This window comes from Sciurus vulgaris (genome assembly GCF_902686455.1).
Source record: "Sciurus vulgaris genome assembly, chromosome: 19".
NCBI classification, from domain to species: Eukaryota; Metazoa; Chordata; class Mammalia; order Rodentia; family Sciuridae; genus Sciurus; species Sciurus vulgaris.
Window position 1 is genome coordinate 16,123,764 of NC_136480.1, and position 25,458 is coordinate 16,149,221.

The 25,458-nt window shown below is 42.6% G+C and overlaps 1 protein-coding gene across 3 annotated transcripts in view; it reads right to left on the minus strand.

Moving 5' to 3' along the window:
• The window catches only part of LOC306650301 (contactin-4), a 953,963-nt gene that overhangs the window by 787,923 nt on the left and 140,582 nt on the right, over positions 1 to 25,458 (minus strand). For all 3 annotated transcript variants that reach the window (XM_079122191.1, XM_079122188.1, XM_079122193.1), the window contains exon 2: positions 1,844 to 1,944. The gene's annotated coding sequence lies outside the window, so the exon portion shown is untranslated. The remainder of the gene's footprint in view (positions 1 to 1,843; positions 1,945 to 25,458) is intronic.

Below are 25,458 nucleotides of genomic sequence, written 5' to 3' on the forward strand. Positions count from 1 at the left end.
TGGTTTAGGAGCCAGGGAAGGAGGTGAATGCTATCTTTTAGACACAGGCAAAGTTCACTCATCAGGAACGCTTCGCATTCTTGAAAGGGAAATTCCCCTGGCGCCATCTTTATTTCTTGGAGCCAAGACAGATCCATGCCAATACCTGCATCTAATTCTTAATTTACTTCCCTTTAAAATTCTATAAAAACAAACTGGATTGTAGCACTGCTTGTTCACAATTGAACAGCAGCAGTGACAACTTTGACAATTTTGTCTCTGGTTTTAATACTGGAAAACCCATACTCTTTGGCTCTCCACAGACCCCGAGCCCAGCAAATGACACGCTTGACTGTGGTGGCAGATGTTGTGACTGCCCCTAACTTCTTCTTCCTAGAACTCTTCAACAGTCCATCTGAGAAGACTCTAAGATCATGCATTTTCTAAAACTCAAAAGAGCTGCATGAATTGTATCATGCAGGCTCTTCTCTTCCCATGAATCAGATGACAAAGAGGGCATTGCTGATTCTTCAAGAACAACCCACACTAAATGAAACATTTAATTAATTTGATTCCGGAACATGAAGGGTCCTTGTCTGGAATGTATGGGATCCTCAATCACAGTTAATAGCCCTTATTTAAAAATCCTCCAAGGGAACCAAATCTGCATCCTGGGAGGTACACTTGATTTTGAGCCAGAGTCGGAAAACCACTGGAGACAAATGGTCAAAAAATGTGGGATTCAGAAAGAAAATTAGTAGCACACAGAATTATTTACTTATGTGTTTTGAAGCTGAAATTCATATCCAAAGCAGCAACCAAATCGTAGCTTGATAAATGGCTGCATCAGAGCAGCTGCTCTAAGAAAAACAACTGTACACTGACCCCACTCAGATGGTATGGTGACACTCCTATGCAGAAAAGAATGGCGGGCATGTTCATGTTAAAATTTAAACATTCATTTAAACATCTCATTTCTAGTCACATTTTCAGTTTAGGAAAAATTCCATTTCTCCACGGACATCTGCAGTGAATATTTATTCATGCCTTTGGTAATGCCATTAAAGCGACCAGAGACACCCCATTTTTTAACAACAGGCAATTCCCAACCTTCTCAGCAAAGTTGTTTTTTGTTAATGGAGGTTGTATTAAAATCAATGCTGGTGGGGGGAAGAGGCTGCTAATTCTTCTTCCATAACACAGAGATTTTTAGCTGGTCACGTGATGGTCAGAATCGGGACTTTGTCTTCTAGTCTATGGTCACAGGTGACCATGTGACTAAGCACTGACACAGAGGGTTTATCAGAGAGATTGTAGGACCAATACTGGGAACTTGCCCCAAAGGAAATAATTGTACCTTATCTCTGTTGTACTGTTTGGAATCTGACCATGTCACCAAAACTCCAGCTGCGATCATGGGACAAAAGATACGTGTGACTGAGCCTGCGTCCTGACATTACGGTACCCCAGGCCAGTTCTGGGCTGCCTGCCTATTTCACTTCTTAATTGAAAAACTTTTATCTCCTTTAAGTCTCTGCTCTTATGGGTTTTCGGTCTCTGGCAGCCAAATCGAAGCCCCAGCTGATACAGTATAATAAGAAAGTGCTGCAGAAAGTCTTCTTGGGTCTGATGGACGGTTGTAAGGAATCGTGTAGTAACTGTCCGTTTGGTCACTGCAAAAATATTTCACATCACTGTATATGTCACACAGGTGGACTTCGACAATCCTCTGGGCACCAAAGACAAGGATAAAATTCTCATTACACATGCAAGTGCAGGAAAGAGAGAGATTATAAGACAGACCCAAGGTTGGCAAACCTTTGCTTCTTTCCGATCAGAACCTACGTGGACTACTCCTTCTTACCTCAGCATGAAGGTTTATTCTTTTACATAAATTTGCAAAAGAGTCCAAGTGGGTTTGGCCAGTACTTCATCTGTCAGGAAAGTCTGTAGCCCAGAGTGAGTCTGCAAAAAACAAAACAAAACAAACAAACAAAGAAAAAAGCTTTCAGTTTTCTGAATTATATCATGCAGACGAAATTGAAAAGAAAGAGTTGTCTGGAAACACGGACCCATTTCGGGATATCCAGCCGAAAACAGAAGCATCATTTGAGATATCTCTCTGAGATTATTTTATATTGTGTGGGTTTTCAGTAAATGGAAAGTGCTGTTCGGAAGGACTTCAAAAATACAGTTGCAATTTCACATTAAAAGTGAAAGGAGACACAGAGGGAATGAGAACAGGAAAACTCTCAAACTGACTGAGGGGGGAAAAAATGTATTTTACCAGTTGGAACAAGGCCTGGGTAATAAGCAGGGACAGTGTGATTTGTGAGGCAAGTTGCATGGTACTGGAGATGGAGGAGGAAATATCAAAATGTGTTTGGGACTTACTGGGCAAAAATAAAACCACTTTCCACATGCAACCCGCATGCGGACACTTGGGCAGGATTATTTGATCAGTTCTGACAATAATAAAAAGAAGTCCAAATAGAAGATGTCTGGCCTCTCTCGGGGTACAGAAAATTAAACGACCAACTTCTCCAAGGGCAGGCGATCTGCCAAAGACAGGGGAGATCCCTGAGGCCTGTGTGCCATCTTTCAAACTGAAATGCTGCTCCTACAGAAGATGGTGTGGGCGGCCCAGCAGCTGCCCCAGAGGGCGCATGCAGCAAGGGGCATTCAGATAAGATGGCGCAAAGTCCCTGAGAGAAGTCACCTCCTTCCCCGACGTGACTTTTTTCAAGACTCATCACCAAGACGATCCCATAAATAATGCATGATGTCATTTTAAAAATCGTACATAGGAATATCAGCCGACTAAATAACAGCACGCGCAATAACGCATCCTTTTAATTAAGGAGAGGATGTCTCCTGGGACTTTTAGGTATTTTTTTACTCTGTAAGTGGTAGACGAACTAATATATACTCCTTTAAAATGAACTGGCACCTTCTTTGATCATCCCTTCAAGAAAACAAATAGAGGAGAGACATGGTCTCCCGCTGAATCATCACGCTGAATCACTAAATAGCACTGAATACCACAAATGAGGATAGTGGGCAATAAACTATTTGAGGACAAAATTAAAGATTTTTTTTCCCCTCTCTTGTAATGTGGTGTGTTCATTTATTTTGACAAGTGTAATTTACTTTTAATTATTCATCAGATGGTGGCGACTATGTTGCAGAATATTTCATAAAGACATAAAGCTTGAATCTGCAGCGGGAAGTCCTATTAACAGGCAGTATGATATTAAATGCTTGCTTGGAGTAATGCAGAAGCCAGAACGTTCCAGCAGGAATTCACGCGAGTGAGCGAGCACTCACCGGTCTAACCGGATGGCCAGCACTGGTCCTTGATGCGGATACACCGCAGCTTGCCAAGGAATTTGCCACGGTGAATTTTTATTGTTCCCAGGTCTCATTCTAACAGTAGCTTGAACTTGGAGAATGCTCTGAAACCCAGGGAACATTTGCAGAGTCATTATCTTAATTCCATCCAGAAGTTCTCAGCCAGGGGCAATTCTGCATCCCTTGGGAGGCAAACCGTTTGCAGTGTATGAAGACATTTTTGATGGTCACAGGAGGGAAGAGGTACTGGATGGAGGCCATGGTCTCTGTGAAGTCTCCTTTGGTGCACGAGATGGCTGCCCATCCAAGACGTCAGAATGTCAGAGCTGAGAAGCGCTGACTTCATCTTACATTATTAGAAAGTAAAAGAACTGCTACCCCCAGATGGGGACAAGAAAATAAGGCCATTGTGTTTCTCTAAAATAGGCCACAGACTGAAGCTCTCGCCTAGTATCGGGCTTCAACGTATGGTTCATAAAACAATATAAAATTCCAGGGAAGTCAGGGCAAAGTTCAGAAACCAAAACTAAGAAGCATAAGAACAACAGCGATAATGAATAACAGTCCCCAGAAAGAGTGGATGACAATGCGACAAAGGAGGAGGAAGAAGAAGGAACCATCTTCCATGGATGGGAAGGAGCATGAAATGTCAGAATTTGAATCCCAGGACAGCGAAGGCTCCCTGGCTGGGGACGATGGGTCACACACATTTTAAACTCTGAGCCTCATTTCTCCAAGTTGTAATGTGAGAATAAGCAAGCACGAATCCACAAGAAAAGCTCCTTATAAAAGAGAAAGCACTGTCTCAATTTTGCATTAACATTAGAGCCCACTTCCCCAACCTCTCCTGTGTCCCTGAGTGGATCTCTGGTTTGTATTCACCAATGGACCAGAAAGGAAAAACACGGTTCTGTGCAAGAGCCAAAGTACAGGCAGATGCCATAAAGAGGCAGGACAGAAAAGACAGGTGCAGAGATGTAGAAAGAAGAGAATAGAAGATGTAGAAAGATGTAGAAGCAGAGAGACTGAAATCAAAAAGCTAGAAATCCAGAGTAAACCATCACTCATTAAACAACTGACTAAAGCAAGACACCTCTGAGTGAATGATTAAAGCTGTCTCAGTCTCCACTTCCTCATCTGGGCAATAATAAACCTGCAATAAATAAATGGAATAATAAATGGAAAAGAACAAGCATCAGAAGTACCTAAGAAAGACCTGCTGTAACATACGCCTGTGTTTTTCTTACAGCCTCTGAGGTACCCTGAGTTGCTGGAACACAGAGGTGGACACATGCTGAAGGTCTCCACGTCATGAATCTCACATTTCAATGGAGGAGATGGGCGGATCGATACATGCATAATGCAAATAATCAAAAATAAATACATAAAAAGGTCAGAGATGCCAGCTCAGACGTGAGATGTCAGGTCAAAGTATCTGGGAGGTAAAAGATTAGAGTTTACGGAGAAGGTCTGAGAATCAGGCTGCATGGATGGAATTAGTGAACACGAGAGACTGGTGATCCAGGAAGTTGAGAGCCAACCATCATGGTTGGCAGACTTGCAAACATGACAAAAAAGTGCATCTGCATGAAAGTCGAAGCTTAATAAAGTAGGAGAACGCTCCGCAACTGGTTTGCTCAGTAGTATTTCATTCCAAAATAAGATTCCCTCCAATACCTATCTAGCTGTCCTACTTGACTCACTTATTATGAAATAAGTTTCTAAATGCTTACAGACAGAAAAAAAAATAAGACAATCTCTAGTAATATTTAGTGAGGCTTCTTAATAAAATATTAGAAAATAACCCTACATATATCAACTGTGCAAAAATACCTAAAATTGTTGAGCTGATAAGATATTTTGGCACACAGGCTCAATCTGATACCATTCAGGAGGAGACCAGTAAGAAGTTGTATGCTGCTTCGAGGAAATGCTTTAATTAAGTAAAGATTAGGAAAGCTGAGCTCTTTAGCAGTGAATTTATCAAAGGATAAAGGAAATTCCAAAATTATGGTATACATCATGTAGTATGGTATTTGTTGTTTAGTTTGGCTTTGGTGACTGAAACAATATACATTTTAATCCCTCTTCTCAGTTCTCTTAAATCCCATGCCATAATCCCCTATGGAAAATAAATTTGTAGTGGAGGGAGGGGAAGGGGTGTGGGGTAGGAAGGACAGTAGAGAGAAACAGACATGATGACCTCACGTACATTATGACCGCATGACCCATGTGATCCTGCAACACGTGCAATCAGGAAAATGAGAGATGACGCTCCATTTATGTATGATCCATCCAAATGTGTAAATGCATTCTACTGTCACATACAACTAATTAGAACAAGTAAAAAAAATTTTTAAAAATAAATTGTGTTACTCTTTGTTTAATTTTTAAAAAATTTTTACAGACTGCATTTTGATTGATTCTACACAAAGGGGGCACAACTTTTCATTTCTGTGGTTGTGCACGATTACCGAAGAAGATCACAGATTAATAAATATATGAAAAAGTGTTCAACATCTCTAGTAATTACAGAAATGCAAATTAAAACAACTCTAAGATTTTTCATCTTACTCCAATTAGAATGGCTATTTTCAAGAACACAAGCAATAATAGATGTTGGTGTGGATGTGGGGGAAAAGGCACACTTTTACATTGCTGATGGAGTTGCAAATTGGTGCAGCCATTCTGGAAAGCAGTATGGAGATTCCTCAGAAAACCTGGAATGGACCCACCTTTTGACCCAACTATTCCACTCCTGGGATTATACCCAAAGGACTTAAAATCAGCATACCACAGTGACACAGCCACATCAATGTTCATAGTAGCTCAATTCACAACAGCTAGATTGTGGAACCAACCTAGATGCCCTTCAATTGATGAATGGATAAAGAAACTGTGGTATATATATGCAATGGAATATTATTCAATCAAAAAGAGGAATAAAATTTTTAAAAGGTATAAGGCTATTATCACTTGAAACAAAGGTGAGCAGACAGGGGAAACACTTCTAAAAATGTTGATAAATGAACCAAGTTTCATCAACTACATAGCCCTCAGTAGAATGGAGGGTGAGGATATCATCTACCTTGATCAAACAAATTGGAAAAAGCCAAACCAGGAATTCTAGACCCTAAGAAGGTTCTCTGTGTCTGAAATTACTTAAAGTGGTCATTTGTACTGCTGAAAATAGTCATACAACCACCAAAAATGGGGGTTTTAATTGCTCTTTGTATATGGTCTCTGCTATTCGTTCTGTCACTATAATAGTCTCTAAAGACAATACATTAAAAATCAACTTTAATGGGCCTAAGAAGTTAGACTAAATAAGAAACCACGCTGAGAAGCAAAGAAGTAATAAAATATTTTTCAAGACCATCTGGCTTTCTCAAGTTTTTCAAGTATTCTTAATAATTTCAGAAAGAGCCAATTATTCTACAAAGCTTTGCAGGCCAAATCACAAGGTCATCAGATATGATTATCGAGATAATATGCACCTAAAATAACTCAGCATCTATGTCATGTTTTAGTGTCTTTCTAGTAGATGAGATTCTATGTTGTTAGCCATATAAAATCTACAGTTTGACCCAGGAAAAGAGGACATATTTCATTGTAAAAGTCAAGCAGCAAAATCAAAGTGATGGTCTGTGAACTAAACATTATGAAATTGTTCACATGTGTGGAATACAGTCAGCAGAAAAGCAAAGAAAGTGAGAGAAAAGGAGAAAAGGAGAAGTCTTTTTTTTTTGGTACTGGGGGTTGAACTCAGGGGCACTCAACCACTGAGCCACATCTCCAGCCCTATTTTGTATTTTATTTAGAAACAGGGTCTCACTGAGTTTTGCTTAGCACCTCACTTTTGCTGAGGCTGGCTTTGAACTCCCAATCCTCCCTTCTCAGCCTACCAAGCCACTGGGATTATAGGTGTGGGCCACCGTGCCTGGCTGAGAAGGTCATTTGTAAAATTGTTATGTATATTCAGAGACTTTGGAGAGACGTGTTTAGCAAATACCAGAAATGTTATATATAAATGAAGCAATAATAAGCTCACCAAAGAGACACCCAAATATATAATAAGGGTGAAACTAAAACTCAAATATTTTGCTGGCAATCCATTTAGAAATGAAGTCCATTGTACCTCCCACAGGATTTAAGACCTTGCTACAATCAGTCACTTTACTGAGTGTATATTTTTGCTATATTCAACTATGTTGGAAGAAAGGAAATTTCAACACTTCACGTTAGAGACTATTGTTTTTAATATCTACAATATCCTCATTCATTTAATTGAGATATATCTGCTATTTATGTTGTGGTTTAGGTGTGAGGTGTCCCCAAAAGCTATGCGTGAGACAATGCAAGGAAGTTCAGAGTGGACATGATTGGGTTAATGATTGGGAAATGATTAGGTTGAGACTGAGAGTCTTAACCTAATCAGTGCATTGATCCACTGATAGGTAACTTTAGGCAGGTAGGGTATGGCCTGAGGAGCTGGGTCGAGAGGAGTGACCATGGGGATTGTATTTTTTTCATGGTGAGGGGATCTCTCTCTCTCTCTCTCTCTCTGCTTCCTGGTTTAATGTCCTAAGCCACTTTCCTCCACCACATCCACCATGATGCTCTGCCCGACTGGGCCCTAAGCCATGGAGTCGGCCATCTATGGACCGAGACCTTCTAAACCATGAGCCTCACATAGACTTTTCCTTCTTAAAATTGGTCTTGTCAGGTCATTTGACAAATCTGATTAAAACCTACTCTATGACTAGTAATATTCTGAGTCCTATAAATGTAGAAAATGTATCTGTAGACATCATCCCAGGCAATACCGATTTACATACACCACTGATTTCCATCAATTTGAGCCAGAACAATGGAAATCAAATCAAATTAATAAAACTCAGGCCGAAGTACTCACTTTCCTAACATTTTTAATTATATAAAATAAAGTGGTTGAAAAATAAATACATCAACTAGATAAGCGATTGAAATGGGAAGAGCTTTTCTTTTTAAAACACTTAAGCTTCACAACATTACTGCATTAAAACTACACCCACTACTTTTTAATAAAATCCATGCCGTTATAAGGTATCAAAAAATACAGAAACTGCCTATATAATATATCATGAATTTCTTTTTTTCCAAAAAGGCAGTATTAAATCAACTTTTTAAAAGAAGACTAGCTCAGTGGCAAAGCACCTGCCCAATATTATGTAAGGCCTGGATCCACCCTCAGCACCACAAAAAAATAAATAAATAGAAATAGAAATAGAACAATGCTTTATTATGCCTCACGATAGAAAACTTGCATAATATCTTGTAAATGGGGCTAACCAAATAATAATACTTCATTTTTCTGCTATCCACGAATCCTTCAATACAGAAAGAGCAATGAACAGTGAAGTAAGGAAAAGATAAATTTGTAACTTTCATTTTCTTATGCAAGTCCTTTTGATGACTTTGATTAGGCAAAGATATCTTCCTAAGGGGTTGTTAGTGACACGGCCCCTTAGGAAAAACCCTATTTCCAAGGCCTGACCTCCAAAGTGAAGGAGAACGTTCAAAACCAAGGTTGGAACACAAAAACCCCAAGAATTGAGAAAAACAGCCCTAAATAGATCCTCATTTATTTGCTACCCTTTAACACTGCTATTATCATTTAATAATAGTTCGGGAAGATCATGCCAATGGATTTTATTAGCATTCCTGGAGCAAAGAGTTAATATCCTAGGTGGCCCGGCTCAACTTGCCAAATGTTAATTGATTCTATTGCAAATTGCTTGTGGCGCATTCAAGGTGTAGTAGGAAATTAACACAGAGCTCACAGGACACACAATGCATCTTAAAATCCGGTCCCGGGGTTGGTTTTCCACCAGTTTCTTTTCTATATTAAGAAGCAGGATATCCTTGCTTGGAATTTTGGAAATATTTAGATATAGTGACACTGTGAGGTGACAAGACATTTAATAAGGTAGGCAGAACTTTTTCTTCCTCTAAACTGAAGTGTAAAATTTGTAGGTGTCTTCACTAATGATCCCTTTAAAACACTCTCTCTCTTCCTTCCTTCATTAAGAACTGAGGCAAAAGCAGTGTGAGTTTCTATTCTAGAACACAAGGTATGATATTAATGATCAAATATCATGTTCAGGGTTCCCATGAACGTTTATTTTTTTCCTTCCAGACCTGGAAAGGTTAAAATTTACCTTACAATACTCGTATTCTTTGGGGAATAACGTTTAGAATGTTTCAGGTATGGGCCACGCAGGGAAAGTCAAATTCACATGCCAACAGGGTCACACAATATCAATTCCTTCATGAGCAATGTTCCAAAAAGGTTTGGTTACCTTTATTCCCCACCATTAACCTAGAGTGACCTTTAATCGTAAGCTCTAGACCATAATAACCACAGAAATACATAACAATGATGAGAACAATAATTAATGGTAACAGAACAATAGTTAATTCTGACAGGGCCAAGATGCCTGCCCCCTGGTGGACGACCGTGGTATAGCACCCTGTCCTGAGGTGGGTGTCCCCATAAATAGCCCTGGTTTCACTTCCGGGGTGGGCTTGTGACAGAGCACCCACAGCAGGTGGCTCTGACTTACTAAAAAGGAAGAAAACTCTGATGTAATCAGGTGAGTCCTTAAAAGGAATGTGACCTGCCATGTGAGTGTAATGTCTACTTAGAAGGAATGTCCTATCATGTTCAAAGGTCCTGTGGAAAGGACCTGGGGGAGCATGAATCTGAGGGCAGACTCTTGGGCTGCAGCCAGCAGCTCAGCAGCAAGGACGGCTTCAGCACTGTCCACAACCTGGGCAGCAGGGAAGCAGAGTTCTCCCGACTTAAACAGAGTCACCGGCTAAGGATGAGGTCACCTCCCATGCTCCTCACCGTGAGACCCTCAGGAGGACCTCAGGCCACTGCAGCGTGCAAGATTCAAAACGGGTGTCGCTTAAAGCCTCTGCATCTGGGGTCCTGTCTTCTGCAGCAACGGAAAACAAATGCAGGCTTATTGCAATGTATGGACTATTTTCTAAGACTTTTGCATTTGTTTTCTTTTTAATCTGCAAAATGACCCGATCAAAGTCGATGCTATTATTAATCCCATTTTGCAGATGGAGGAGTACAGGCTTAGGGGTAAGTCACTTAATGATATGTAGGAGAGCTGAAATTTCAACCAGATTTTTTTTTCACGACGGAGCCTGCAATTTTCAACCATGCATTCTGCTCTCCCGTGGAGAAAGAACTGGGAAGCCATGATTCTGGAAATCTGGATCATAGTCTCATTTTGCTATTAATTAGCTACATATTTAAGGAAAAAACCCAATCTCTCTCCTCCCTGCTCTTTTAATGGCAGGGCCATCAAGTCTAACGCTGTCTCAAGAAATTAAACCCTTCTATTTTCAACTGACCACACGCAGGGAATCTGGTCTGACACAGCAAGGTTCACCTGTAAGTGCCAGTTACATAATGCAGTCCCCATCACGTGAGACAACCTGCTCTCGCTGAGACCCCAAAACCCGTGTGGAAAACGGTATCTTGGGGGCAGTGCACAAGACCCTGAAGAGAGATTAGGAAATACTAAGAGCTGGCTTATTTTAAAATCCATTCACTGCCTTCAATCCATTTCTGGCACACAACCCAGCTGAAGCAGGAATTGAAAATTATTCAAAATCCCTCTGCAGGGATCTCGAGGAGAAGCTAAAAGTGGGGCTCAGTAAGAACAGTCATTACGTGGGGGATAAGACGAGACGATTCCTCAATTCTTCCAAAGAAAATGTCCACGGCAAGGATGCACCATGCTCCCCTGAGCAGAAACGAGAGTGACAATGCGTTGGGACCGGCATCTCCCGCCTCTGCCAATGGGCTTCCAGCTCTGCAGGGCTCTTGAGCTGCTTGGTTTCAGCTCAATGGGTCTCTTGTACCTGCTCGGCCAAAACCCCAGAGTTCACCCTCCATTCAGTCCCTGGCCCAACCTGGGCTGCATCAGGAGTCCTTCTTTCCCCCGGTTCTTGCAGAACTTAACTGAGGTCTGCACTTGATTCTGTAAGCAAAATGCTTCCCAAGCCCAACCAGCTCTACCACCAAACGCTGAGTCGCTTTTCTTTACCCATCTGCTTTCTATCATCAGCACTGACTAACCTGGGATGGGGGGGGACATATACTTCTTGCACGCAGTTGGTGTACGTGCTGATCTCAGAGATTCCGACGTCATTTCAACTTCTCTGAGCACACTCGACCCCAGGGGTGGAGTACCTGTTGGATGTGGGAGTCTAAGCTTGGCTCTATTTCATTTTTTCAATTACTTGGTTCCCCCCTTTTGCAAACCAGTTTGACCATCCCATCAATGAAGCTGGTGGTGGCAGCTACCTGTATCTTGGTTTTTAAGGGTCTCTACAATTTGTTTAATGTGCCACTCACATGACACATCAGAACACTGTGTTCAGCAGACACTTTCCGTCCCATGTAAAGACACCCCAGGGGCCGGGGATCGGTGGCGCACTCTTGACATCCCAGTAGTTTGGGAGGCTGAGGCAGGAGGATCGCAAGTTTGAGGCTAGTCGCAGCCACTCTGTGAGGCCCTAAGCAATGCAGGAAGACCCTGTCTCTAAATAAAAGACAAAAAGAAAAAAGGGGCTGAGGATGTGGGTCAGTGGTTAAGCACCCCTGGGTTCAATCCCTGGTACCAATCAAAAAACAAACAACACCCCCCATGCACTTGTAGAGTTCAAGTGCAACATCTTCACCATACCTCTCTCCATTCATAACCTGATTGCCAAATGAAACTGACGTTTCTCCTTCAACTTAGCTGAGTTCCGTCACTACCAGCCAACACTCACAGAAACGGGCCATAAAACACTGCTTTGTGTCATCGGGAGGATGCACATTTTTTTTTTCCTGCCATTTTAATAGGATTTTCCCTTTACAAATCCACCGAGTGGCTATTTTCAGTGTTAACCTAAGAGAATGCAAAGCTTCCCATCCAAACTTCCAGATATGATGAATGGCCCTGGCAAAAAACATATTTGTTAAGGAAGCAGCCCATTCCAAGCCGTGCGGAACTGTGATGGATTGTGTTTACCCAGTGGATACAAATGTTATTGGCCTTTAAGGATATTAGGGTGGGTGAGGTTTGGTTTTTCCCTTTCTTTTCTGAAAATGGCTTTTCCAAATCTGCCTCGGCATGTGCCCACCCATGCTGTGTGGTATATGGTGGCAGCTACCAGTGCCCTGGTATACAGTGGCAGCTATCGGTGACTTGGTATAAGCGACACTGATTCCTTTACCATGGGATGTGATGTACACAATGGTCCACCTCAGAGAAAGAACCTTAATATTCCTTTTACTTTTCAGGGCTATTAGTTGTCTGTATTGCTTGCAGCTAGATAAACAAGCACAATTTGGGTAAATCGATCAAAAAGCCTGAATTTTTGACTCTGGAACCAAATGTGAGCTAAGTTCTTTTCACATCTGAGGTATTTTATGTAGCGCTCTGCGAATAACATCATCGTTGACATAGCTCATGATTCTCAACGATCACTATCTCAGGACCTTCTCTGGGCCAGGTTCTCAGTTTGCCAAAGAAACCAGTCTCTGCTCTTGTGCAGCGTTTACAGCTTAAGCTTTAGGAGGTAGACAGCAACAGGCCAGGTACTGATAAACACTATGCAGCAATGAGGGAGCAGAAGAGGCAGAGACTCTTCTAGAACAGTTGGTCAAGAAAGGGCTCTCTGCCGGGCACAGTGGCGCACACCTGTGATCCCAGCTGAGGAGGCTGAGGCAGGAGGATCTCAAGTTTGAGGTCAGCAACTTAGTGAGGCCCTAAGCAACTCAATGAGACCCCTGTCTCAAAATAAAAAAGTAAATAAATTAAAAGGGCTGGGGATGTGGCTCAGGGGTTAAGTGAGTGAAAAAGAAAAAAACAAAGATCTTTCTGATGGGGTGGCATCTGAGCAGAGATCCGATGCCATCAGGAAACAAACCACACGGTATCTGGGGGGAAGAGCAGTATTACAACAGGTGGGCCCGTCCCGAGGGACTCGCAGGGAAGACGGCATCAGAATCCATAGAACATTCTTTGAAGACTTTAATGAGACACTGTGATCACCAGATCTTCTAAGTCCCACACTTTGATTCCAGGTAGACTAGACGGATGGCTTTTTGTTCACCTTATTGTGAGAGGACACGCGAGGTGTGGGAGATGCGCCGCGGTTCAAGCAGAGGTTCAGAGCAAAGGGCCACGTTGGCCCCGCCTTCGGTTTGAGAGCTGCTTTAGCAGAGAACCCAGGCCTTAGCCATTTCCTGTTTAATTGAAAAAGATACCTAACATGACAAGAAAGAAACCCCTAATCCAGACCACGACTCCGCCTAAGTACAAAAGGAGCCCCTTTCCTTGCAAAATCAATTTCCAAACTATCACATCCATCATCGAGGTCATCCCCGCATAAAGCAGCTGCAGGCAGCATGATTTTCTGTCCACGTTGGACTGGGTGGCATCCTCACCTTCCCAGAGAAGCCCGGTCCACCCTCGTTACGCACCAACCCGGTGGGACGAGGCAGACTGGTCTGATGTGGAAATCGGCTCTTGGCAGATCTCATACACATGCAGAGGCATCTGACGACTCAACAGGGACTTGGGCTTTTGTCTTGAACAGTCAACACTCTATCAGGGATGGTGAAGGCGGCCCAAGTCGACCATCGCTGCGGTTACTCCATCAGCACCAACTGATCCACAGGAGCAGCACAGGATGGCCCGGCAGAAAGGCATCCGAGCAAGCAAAGTCGCTTGCCTCAGTATACGGCGGACAATGAGGGCCCGGTGTCTGCACAGGGGAGTCGCCTGGATCCCACATCTCTGCTCGAGCTCAAGAGACTTCCTCTGGCTATCGACGTCCACCCTGCAGGACTTAAGCTCCATGTAAGTGCACACTGCTTATTTTATTGGCAGTGAACATCTGTACCACCTCTGTGCCCACATCCCAACCACTGCCAGCCAGCCAAGTGAAGGTCCACCTGAGCCCAGCCAGCCAAGTCAAGGTCCACCTGACATCAGCCAGCAAGTCAAGGTCCACCTGACCTCAGCCAGCAAGTCAAGGTCCACCTGACCTCAGCCAGCAAGTCAAGGTCCACCTGAGCCCAGCCAGCCTAGTGAAGGTCCACCTGACCTCAGCCAGCCAAGTCAAGGTCCAGCGACCTCAGCCAGCCAAGTCAAGGTCCACCTGACCTCAGCCAGCCAAGTCAAGGTCCTCCTGAGCCCAGCCAGTCAAGTGAAGGTCCACCTGACCTCAGCGTGCCAAGTGAAGGTCCACCTGAGCCCAGCCAGCCAAGTCAAGGTCCTCCTGAGCCCAGCCAGTCAAGTGAAGGTCCACCTGACCTCAGCGTGCCAAGTGAAGGTCCACCTGAGCCCAGCCAGCCAAGTCAAGGTCCTCCTGAGCCCAGCCAGTCAAGTGAAGGTCCACCTGACCTCAGCGTGCCAAGTGAAGGTCCACCTGACCTCAGCCAGCCAAGTGAAGGTCCACCTGACCCCAGCCAGCCAAGTCATGGTCCAGCGACCTCAGCCAGCAAGTCAAGGTCCACCCGACCCCAGCCAGCAAAGTCAGGTCCACCCGACCTCAGCCAGCAAAGTCAAGGTCCACCCGACCTCAGCCAGCAAAGTCAGGTCCACCCGACCTCAGCCAGCAAAGTCAAGGTCCACCCGACCTCAGCCAGCAAAGTCAGGGTCCACCCGACCTCAGCCAGCAAAGTCAAGGTCCACCCGACCTCAGCCAGCAAAGTCAAGGTGCACCCGACCTCAGCCAGCAAAGTCAGGGTCACCGGACCTCAGCCAGCAAAGTCAAGGTCCACCCATTCCCTGAAGCTTTCCTGGGACCTCCCAGAGAACAGTACTTTTGCTTTCCTGACTTCCCCAGACTTATCTGTTCTTTTCCAGCCGGCCGATTTGTATCCCGCCTTTCGTTAGAATCATTTGTCTGTATCCACTCTATCCTTTCTCCTTTTGATGTTTATGAACAAAAAAAAATCCCTAGGTGGGCAATTATTATAAGCAGTTTGTCTTCCTATTTCCTAGAACAGTCCATGCACCCTACCCTACTGCAAGTATATGTGGTGAGCTGCTGAATCCTACATTTGACAAACACTCCACGTACTAACTATGCTGCACCTTCAAGCCCAAATCCCAAATCCAAGCCCTGCCTTCCGCTCTTCCCCACACAGCTACAGATTGGCATCCAAACCACCGTCTATGGAAGCGACTTCGTGAAAAAGCCAAACAGCAGTTGGAGTCTTCAAAAGAAATTTTTAAAAACATGATGGTAAAGAAAAAAAAAAAAAAAATCCTTTCCTTTAAATGTTTGCTTTCAGGATAAGGGGTATTACAAATCCTCTCATTATTATTCTTCAATTACTAGCTCACTGCCTTGATGATGATTTGTCGAATGAATAAGTAAATGATTGCATGATTATGTGCAGGGAACTGTCTCTCAGCCATGGAATGTCAATCAGCCGGGGGACGGGAGGGGTTTCAGGCTGAGAAAGTCCAAGACACACAACCAAATTACGGGATCAACTGAAAGAGGCCCTCGCTGTTACACAGACCCCTAACGGGGGTCCTTACTACTGAAGGTCAAGTGCTAATGTCTAAAACATGTAAGAACTTCAGCACTGTTAGTTTAGGATTCATAATAGGAAACCACTAGTTATAGGTCTTTGGAAGGCATATTATTCTTCATGAGACAGTCCCAGTGAGATTCAATGAAGAAAATAAAATATTAGGATCGACTGATTTATGTATTCATATCAAGAGAAAAAGATATGTACACCAACTTTTTTATTGTTTTAAGTAAAAAATGGTTATGAGTTCTCAAATCGTGGATGTGGTACATTTCTAAAACGACACATTCACGTTATTTTGCTTTATCTGTTTTTCTTGAGGATAGCCATGACATTTTGGATGCAATGTGTGAAGCCACAGAACCAATCAGAACAGGAGAATCACACTCAGATTTCTTGTAGACCACGCTATTGCTCTTTTCTAAAAATACAAGAATCATCATCCAGGAACCTCTGAATTGTGATATTTCTCCAATCAAATCCCATTCACCCAATCAAGCAGCTACTCAGGAACTGGGTGTCAAAATACACCTCAAACAAACTGGGAATCCTCCTAGACTCAATTTCTACCCTAATGACTATTAGGAGTTTATTTTCTGTAAGGTCAATATTTTCCTAAAGAAGTCCCATGCAAGACTGGTGGTCAGCCGAAGATGCGGGAGGACTGGGTTCCAGCCTCAAAATGGGGCAGTTCTTCTGTTTGAAGGAATAATAGACGCCTAAGGCTCCTAAGTAATAGCTCCCAGACTTCTCAGGGTATTTAATGTGAAACATACCTGTTAAATAAGTGATAGATATTTATCATTTAGAATTTCTTAATACATTTGACTTCGGTATGCTTCTCTACTAAATTATAGGAGGTTAGTTAGACCTTCTCATACTTTAAATATTTAATGTCACGAATTCCGTAGGTTTACTTTATGACACATGGGCATTTTTTTCCCATTTACTAGCTCTAAAACTATTTTCACAGGCCTCTGATGGCCTTTTCAGGGTTAGTGCACAAACCCTGAACAACCTCTGCGTCATGTCACAGTTGACCCAATTTATTGTTTTCTCCATCTCTGTTGCTGGCCTGAAGTGTCTGTTACAACTGGCTAAGCCTTTCTGCTCATTTAATTCCTTCAGTCTCTTGATTACTCTTTTTAAAATCGACATGATCCAGTGCCCAGGTGGTAGTGCATACCTGTAATCCCAGCAGCTTGGGAGGCTAAGGCAAGAGGATCGTGAGTCAGAGGCCAGACTCAGCAACTTAGGAAGGCTGTAAGCAACCTAGTGAGAACTTATTTCTAACTAAAAAATAAAAAGGGCTGGGGATGTGGCTCAGTGGTTAAGCATCCCCGGGTTCAATCCCCAGTACTTAAAAAAAAAAAAAAAAAAAAAATCAACATCATCCAACAGAAACATAGGACACAAGGTCACATACAACATAGGACACAAGGTCACATATGCAAAGTATTCCAGAAGAAACAATGAACAAGTGAAAGGAATGGTGATATTGGGAGGTGGTGGGGACCTTTAAGGGGTGGGGCCTTCCTTACATCCTTTAGGCTCATGCCCTTAAAGATAGCTATGGGACCCCGGTCTTTCAGTCTCTCTCTGCTTCCTGGCTCACCATGGAGTGGTTTCCTCCTATCTGTACTCCCTACCATGACCGTCTGGGGTTCTAAGGTAAGGCCCAAAGCCATGGGGCTGTCTGATCTTGGACTGAAATGCTCAGAACTAAGTGAACCTTTTCTCTTTATAAGATCATTGCCTTGAGCATTTTGTTATAGTAACACAAAGAAGTCTCGTCCACCTCTCTACATCTAAAATTCTAACAGTTTAAGAAGAATACAGGGAGAAACTTTAGAACTTCCATTTTTTCCCTTATTTGGAAAAGGTACTTTTTTTATTTGTCCATATGGAACTATACTGAGAGTAACATCTAGCCCATTTGGGTCCTTTATTCATTTTGAACAAGCATTAATTCTTCAATATGTACCACAAATGGGCCTGAAATTGGTTATATAAAAATTGGTTATATGAAAGATCCTCCAGTAAGAAAGTCTCATTTGAAAATGGAGAGTTGCGTAATAACCCAGAACACTGGATGCTGATGTAAGAAAGAGAACCTGTTAAAACTTAAGTGGGCATTGCCTTGGAAAGTAAGATTCCAAAAAGGTATGCATTAACAAAGGCAGGTTTCAGAAGAAAACTGTGGATTCACCAGGCAGAGGAGAACACCGCATTTCACGGAAGGAGAACAGCATTTGCTAAACGCAGAAACACACCTGCATGTATTCAGGAAGATCTGAGATGCGGAGGCCGTGACCAGCACGAGGCTCTTGTGTGCCAAGGAAAGCGATTCGGTTAAGGAATTTTAAGTAAAATGCTTCAGATCGGAGTAGTCAGAACTTCCACCTCGGCTCTCCCAACGGCAGCTGGACTTGGGAATAACTCTCCAAGTAGATCTGGACGGAACGCCTCTCCTGGTTTGTTTCTGAGGAACAGCATCATGGTCGGGATCCTGGCTGCTTGTGAGGTTGTGCCGGCCTGGCTGAGGCACCTCTAACTGGGGCGGGTGGTTTTGTGATGACTCTCTCGTCTGTCCCCTTAGAGCGTGGACGCTCACCATGCTTGTTAGAGAAGAAAGGGTGGCGCCCCAGAGGCCTGAGATCGATCCACAGACGGATGCACGTGCTCTCACAGCACAGAACACTGAGTGGATGACTCAAGGACGATTGTCTTACCTGCAAAAATCGAGATTCTCCCGTGGTGCACGCATGGGTATGCTGACCGTAATCCAGCCATGGACTTACAAGAGAATTTAAAGTAACGTCCGCTTGAAGTGCACCCATGCTAACTAATCCCTTCTATCCTGGGTCTTCCCACACAGCTAAAGCCTAACAGGCATGTTTTAAGGCATTTCTTTATGACGGTTTCCTTTTTCCATTTTGGACAGCACTGTGCCTCTGTGTGGGACAGCGCCTAGGAGCAGAGGGACAGCTGATCCCAAAGGGAGCAGACACTCTGTGTTACTCAGGTTTTCTCCCTGAGGATCCAGCCTGACACCTGCCACATGCAAAGCAGTCAAGAGGTCTCAGATAGCTCGGCACGTGGGGGACCCCAGGGTGGGATGCAAGGGAGGAAGACAGAGGAAGGGACCAGGAGGGGAGAGCAAAGGGGAGGGAGGACGAGCGGGGCAGAGGGAGGAAAGAGACGCCCCAGTCAGCGATGTCACCCACATCCTTCGGGACTCTTCGTAGGTAACGCAAAACTCAAACGGGCGCGCACGATGGGGCAGTTCACGGTTCTCCGAGCTTCTCCATACCCCGGGCCCTGCGCTCAAGAGACCGGAAGAAAAGTTTCAGCCCACGGGGGAGGGCGGCGACAGTCCAGTCTCGGGACCCTTCCCACGTCCCTGCAGGCAACTCTGGCCGGGAGACGTCCCTTCACCTTCCTGGACAGCTTCTCACACCCAGGCTGCGTCCTGATGGGAAAAAGAACCTACTGGCCAGAAAACGGACAACGGGACACAGCGAGGCCTGGGACCCTAGCCCAGGAATTTGGGTCAGACCAGTCCCACCCGGAATGAAAGGAGGAAAACGGGCTGGAAGCTGGCTTTCCTAACTCCTACCACATCCTCCTAAGGAAGCCACTGCTGTGGACTAGGGCTGTGTTCTGGATCATTCTAAAGGGTGACCAAACATCTCCTGCGTTCGGCAGGACAGTAATAATCGAGGAAAAGAAAGGTCAGAATCTTCCACCAGGTGTGCAAACGTATTCAGGGAGCTCGTAACCAATATCTGTGGCAAACTCTGCATCACGCATCTGATCCCTGATCCCCCGACAACCTCATGTCGTGACAGGAGGGTCAAAGGAACATGAACAGGACAAATCCTATGAACTTATCGTGGCCATTCTGTGGTCACTGCTGCTTCCGGAATCATTATCAAATACACATCGAAGATGCAAAGCAATTACCATGTGATTTCCATCAGAGACTTCCTCCTGATCCTTGATTTTAAAAAATGAGCCATTTAATTTCTTGTTTTTTTAAATAACGGGGCTCTTCCCAGCACCATTATAGATTTCTCACCATCTTCCGCCTGGTGCTTAAGATCAGGAACGCCGGTGGAGGAAAGGGCTTTGTGTCCCTGGGTTTCTTAACACGGAGCAACTGCACCTGAAGTTAAAGACAGGAGAGTGCGAGAGGCCTCCTACGATGAGACGGAAAGCAAGGAGGACATGAGATCCTTGCAAAAGGAACAGGTGGAGACAATCCGTCCAGCCACTTTGAACGCAGCGCTCGAGGGGGGACATCAAGCCAGGACCTCGATCACCTGGTAGGGAACCCAGTTTTAATTTTAGAAAACAATTCCATCAAACCAACCGGGATTGCTCAGAAAGGTAAGTCTTATGCCAAAGCACGGACCACAGGGAGGAGATGGGCACAGTTTCACGGAGAGAAGGACGCGGAGAGAATGCGTTTGGTCACCAGGTGACATGCCTTAGGTGAGCTACTGTAGTGAAAAGACAAACTGACAGCTGGGAGCCCAAGCAGGCAGTTTTTATTTAATTTATTTTTTTTGGTCCTGAGGATTGAACCCAGAGGTGCTTTACCACTGAGCCACATCCCCAGTCCTTTTTATTTTTCATTTCGAGTCAGGGTCTCACTAAGTTGCTCAGGGCCTCACTAAGTGCTGAGGCTGGCCTCCAATTTGAGATCCTCCTGTCTCAGCCTCCCGAGCCACTGGGCTGACAGGCATGCGTCACCACACCAGGCCGAGTAGGGAGTTTTGACTGTAGGTATCTCGAGGGCTTTGTGGAAGCAGCAGATATCAAACTCTGCTTTGAAAGAGGAGTTGAATTCTGATAGCTGAGGACTGGAAGTAAGTATTTCTGGCAAAGAAACCTGAACAAGCATAGCCAGAGTTGTGAGGTCAAATACTAATTAAACTGGCAAGAGATTGTAAGTGGCATTTGTGGAACGAACATGAGGTGATGCTTAGAAACAATGAGAAAGTGACTATGGGGACATCCTTGGTAAGTGTCTCCATTGCTTGGCATCTTCGCTAATAAAGTGCATGCAATGAAAGTAGAATTAATTCACTAGAATAATTATGCTATTTACAACGCTCCTAATTAGTAGTACGCTGGCCTCCGAGTAAACCTAGGTGCTCTATTTACATGTTTATATCCTTTTCAATAGTAACAGACACACAAAAAAATACCCATTAGTTTAATTGCTTATTTTTAAATATTTCCCTTAAAAATCTGCTTGTGCTGATTTGCGTTCTTTTGAAGGGGAATAACCCATTTATACACTGCCTTTGTCAATACCATGCTGAAAACCGCCCTTTGCCATAAAAAGATATTTTTATGCCTGGTGCATAATCAAGCATGCACTTCATTAGTCATTAAGACTTACTGCAAATATTCAACTATTATGTAGTAATTGCAAAGGAACAAGGAAAGTGATTTCAAACTGTAATGCCTGTGATTTGTCTCGTTAAAACACAGAAAAAAAATACTCCTTGTAAAAAGAAGTAAGATATGTAAAGAACATTTTGTTCCCACATGGCTTACAAAAGCTGAAAATACAGTTTTTAATTCCTGGTATTCATGATAACTAAGTTTTGTACATGATGTCAGTGTCTTAATAAGCTTGCTATCTGTCGTGACCAATTTCCTAAATGGGTTCTGTTAATTTTTCTAAATAATGCCATAACTCAGCTTTCCTATATCAGGGGACATTCTCTGACCATTTCTTACCAACATGACCTGGTTTTAGGCTGATCCTGGTGTATTAAAATCACAGACTCACAGAACTTCAGAGTTAGAGAAAAGGTCTGAGAGATCAAGGGGACTTTTTGGCCTGCTTCACAAAATTTTTTTTCTTTTTAAAGTTATGGTCATTGGATATCTGCTGTTCAGTAATAGGGGCTTAAAATATCACATGGATGAAAACAGAAACATTTGAATCAGGTAAAACTCAATGGTCAAACTAAGTATTAATCTTCCCCCTTATTCACCTGCTTTAGATACATTTTTATTTAATAAATACATAAATAACCAGAAAATAGGACTGCATGGGGGCCTCCAATAATCTCTGAGACCTGGAAGGTGAAGGAAGTTGGATCATAAATTAAAGGCCAGCCTCAGCAATTTAGTGAGGCCTTAAGGAACAGAGTGAGGCTTGGTCTCACAAAGTACTGGGGATGTGACTCAGTGGTAAGGCACCCCCAGGTTCAGTTCCCCATACCAAAACCAAAACAAAATTGCAACATACCAACAAAACAAAATGGAAATGAAAAAAAGAAACAAACATCTCTCCAACAAATATCTAACCCCATCCTGTACAAGGCCACTGAATACAATTCAGAGTTTTTAAATGACCAGATTAAAGGACAATGGACTTGCTCTCTAAACTAAAAATATGCATTTATTTCTCACAAATTTCAGACAAAAGCAACATAATGTTCCGGCAGAACACTCTATCCTCGAAGTAGCTGAGAAGAATCAAGTGAATTATTCAAATCTAGAAGAGGAAACCACTTAGAAAACAGATATTTTAATGCTGTTCAGCCTGTAAACTATCCAGGAAGAGGGAAAGCAGATAAGAGATAACCTTGAGCTAGCAAGGTCAGGAGAGATTCTTGCAAAAGGAGTCTCCATGCTTGGTAGGACCTAGGTGTGCAGGCAGCCTGCTGTCCTGGATCCACCCTGTCCTGTCCCCCAACAAGTTCAGCAAGAAAATGAGATCAAAGAATCCCTTGGACCTTTCTATGGACAAATCCCCATTCACCTTTCTCCCGGGTCCCTGGAACTTTTTATGGGAGTCTTTGCACAAAATAACCTCAAAATCCACCTTTATTTTTTTTTATGTATTTTTTAGTTGTAGCTGGACACAATGACTTTATTTTTATGTGATGCCAAGGATGGAGCACAGTGCCTCATACGTGCTAGGAAAGCGCTCCACCACTGAGCCACCACCCCAGCCCCAAATCCAACTTTTTGAAGAAAGGAAAAATAGTATTTTAAGTCAGAAGAAACCCAAGAAATCATATGACCCAACACATTAATGAAACAAAGGGGGAAACTGAGCCCAGAGAAACGGAATCCCCCCAGAGCTTGCAGCTAGAGAGCACAGGATCAGTCAGCAAAACTTGCTAGTAGAACCTTAAGTCCACCATGTTTTTCTTTTTCTTTTTTTTTTTTATTGGATCCTGGCAGTTACACACCGTGATTGGGTTCATCCCAACAAACTCATACAGGCACAGAAATGGATTTCCGTTTGGGATCCTCCTTCTTCCCTTCCCCCTTTCCCTCCAGTCCTCCCTCCCTGGTCCCAGTCTCCTTCCTCCATGCTGTCCGCCATTTTGAATGTCTAGTGTCACAACATACCATCTCCTTTCCTCTCGTTTTGTCACTTTTGCTATGGGATTGGGGGGGATGTGTGTCTATGAATGTCTCTGGGGGTAGCTCGGACAGGCACTGACGGAGGTAGGACTCCATCACCTCACCCTGATTGGTTGATCACTCTTAAATGGTGGTAATCCTTTCCAGGTCTAAGGATCTTCTCCATAAATTAAACTCTGTACTACTGCAGGATGACCTGCTTTTGGGTAACCAAATACAAATCATGTCATTGTCACAGAATTTCCAAAGTGTAAATTACTCAAAGAAGCAAACTAACCCATAACCCTGCATGTGGTCTATGCATTAGACCACAAGGAACAAGGACAGAGAACTCTACAAAACAGAAAGGTATGAGGTTGAATAATACTTACTTTTTGTTTTGTTCTTTTAAACGACAGATCAGTCAAGCACAAAACAAAATCGCACTGAGGTTGAATAATTTTAAAATTCAATATTGAGAATTTTCTAACAAAAACTGAGTCAATGGATCACTAAAATTGATAACATATAATGGGTAAATAAGGTTCCAAAATGGACATTTTGGTAATATTAGGAGTTAACAAAAATACAAATTTTATTTTAAAATACCAAAGACTGACAGAAAATAAGTACCTGAAGGGAAACTATTAAATGCACTGCATATTATACGTAGCAATTCAGACCAATTTATGACACTTACCATTTTTATCTTGAAAAAGCTACTATTTAAAAATACCTCGGCAAATAAAATTTATTCAATTTATAAAAATTTATTCAATTTCTATTAAACTGAATTTTTCAGGACCACACATTACATTTAGAATCCTTGTGTTATAATTTCATATAAAAATCTACTGCTGGGGATTTATGAATGAATTATTTAAGATACCACTATAGACTAATTCCATAACTCCTAAGGGAAAATGTAATCAACATCAACATTCAAATTTTTGTGTAAAAATTTTAAAAGATATATATTGCACATATATTTGCTTTTTTAAATAATGGTACAGATCCCCAAAATGTAATTTCTCTCAATTTCAATTGTACAGCCCTTACAAAAGAGGAAAGGATTTTATAATAAATCAATATTATATATTATAAATATATAATATATAAATATATTAAATATACATAATATATATAAATATATTAAATATATAACATAAATATATATTATATACATAATATATAAATATATATTATTTATATATAAATATATTAATAAATCAATATTATATATTTTTTTCTCTAGTCAATTTGTATTCCAGTGGTGTCACTAGCTTTAGAAAAAAAAACATTCTTAATGACCAGGCATGTTAAGAAAATAAAGTTTTCTACAGAATTATGGAAGAAAGGCCGGACTTTATCATTAAGTGTTTTAACCTGTCTAATGAGTTATCCTGGTGAGCAAGAACATGGCCACAGTCAATTAACTTAAGAAAAAAAAGTCTCGTAGACTGATTTATCTCTAAATATCATAAAAAGGAAGAGATACAGTAATAAATTTAAATAAGCAAAATTAAGAATTTAATGTTCGTATGCAAGTCAAACAGCCTCATCTGAAATTAAGGAATAAATTTCTGAAGATCGTAAAGAGCAGTAATTAATATTCATTCCTTCTGAACTACATGCATGTAACTCCCTTATCATTTCTTCAAGATCGCTGCCAAATGTTGAAATTTGAAATTCTTAAAACGTTTTTTAAAACCTGAAATCTAACTTTGAAGGAAGGATGGATCATGCAAGTGTTGAAATGCATGTGAGGACAACTGAAAACCCCTGTCTTATTAGGCTCAGAAATTTCACACTAAGCCTTTCTAAAGCTGGACCCCAGGCTCTGGGGTAGTCTGGCCTCAGCACACAGACTTTCTTACTTCCCTGCCTCACACTGTCTTTTCTGGGCCCATCTCCAACCAGCCAATGGGCTTCCCGACATCTCTGTGTGGATACTTTGAAGAGATGTCAGACTCAGCATGTCGCAACGGAAGCACCAGATTTCCTACCACGTTCCTTCCCCACACTGGTCCACTTCCAGAGCCAAGGTGCAGAGCATCACCGTAAATCACAGGATTCCACCAGTCAGACAGGGGTGGCCCTCACCTCCCTCTCATCCCTCAAAGTAGCCAGCAGCC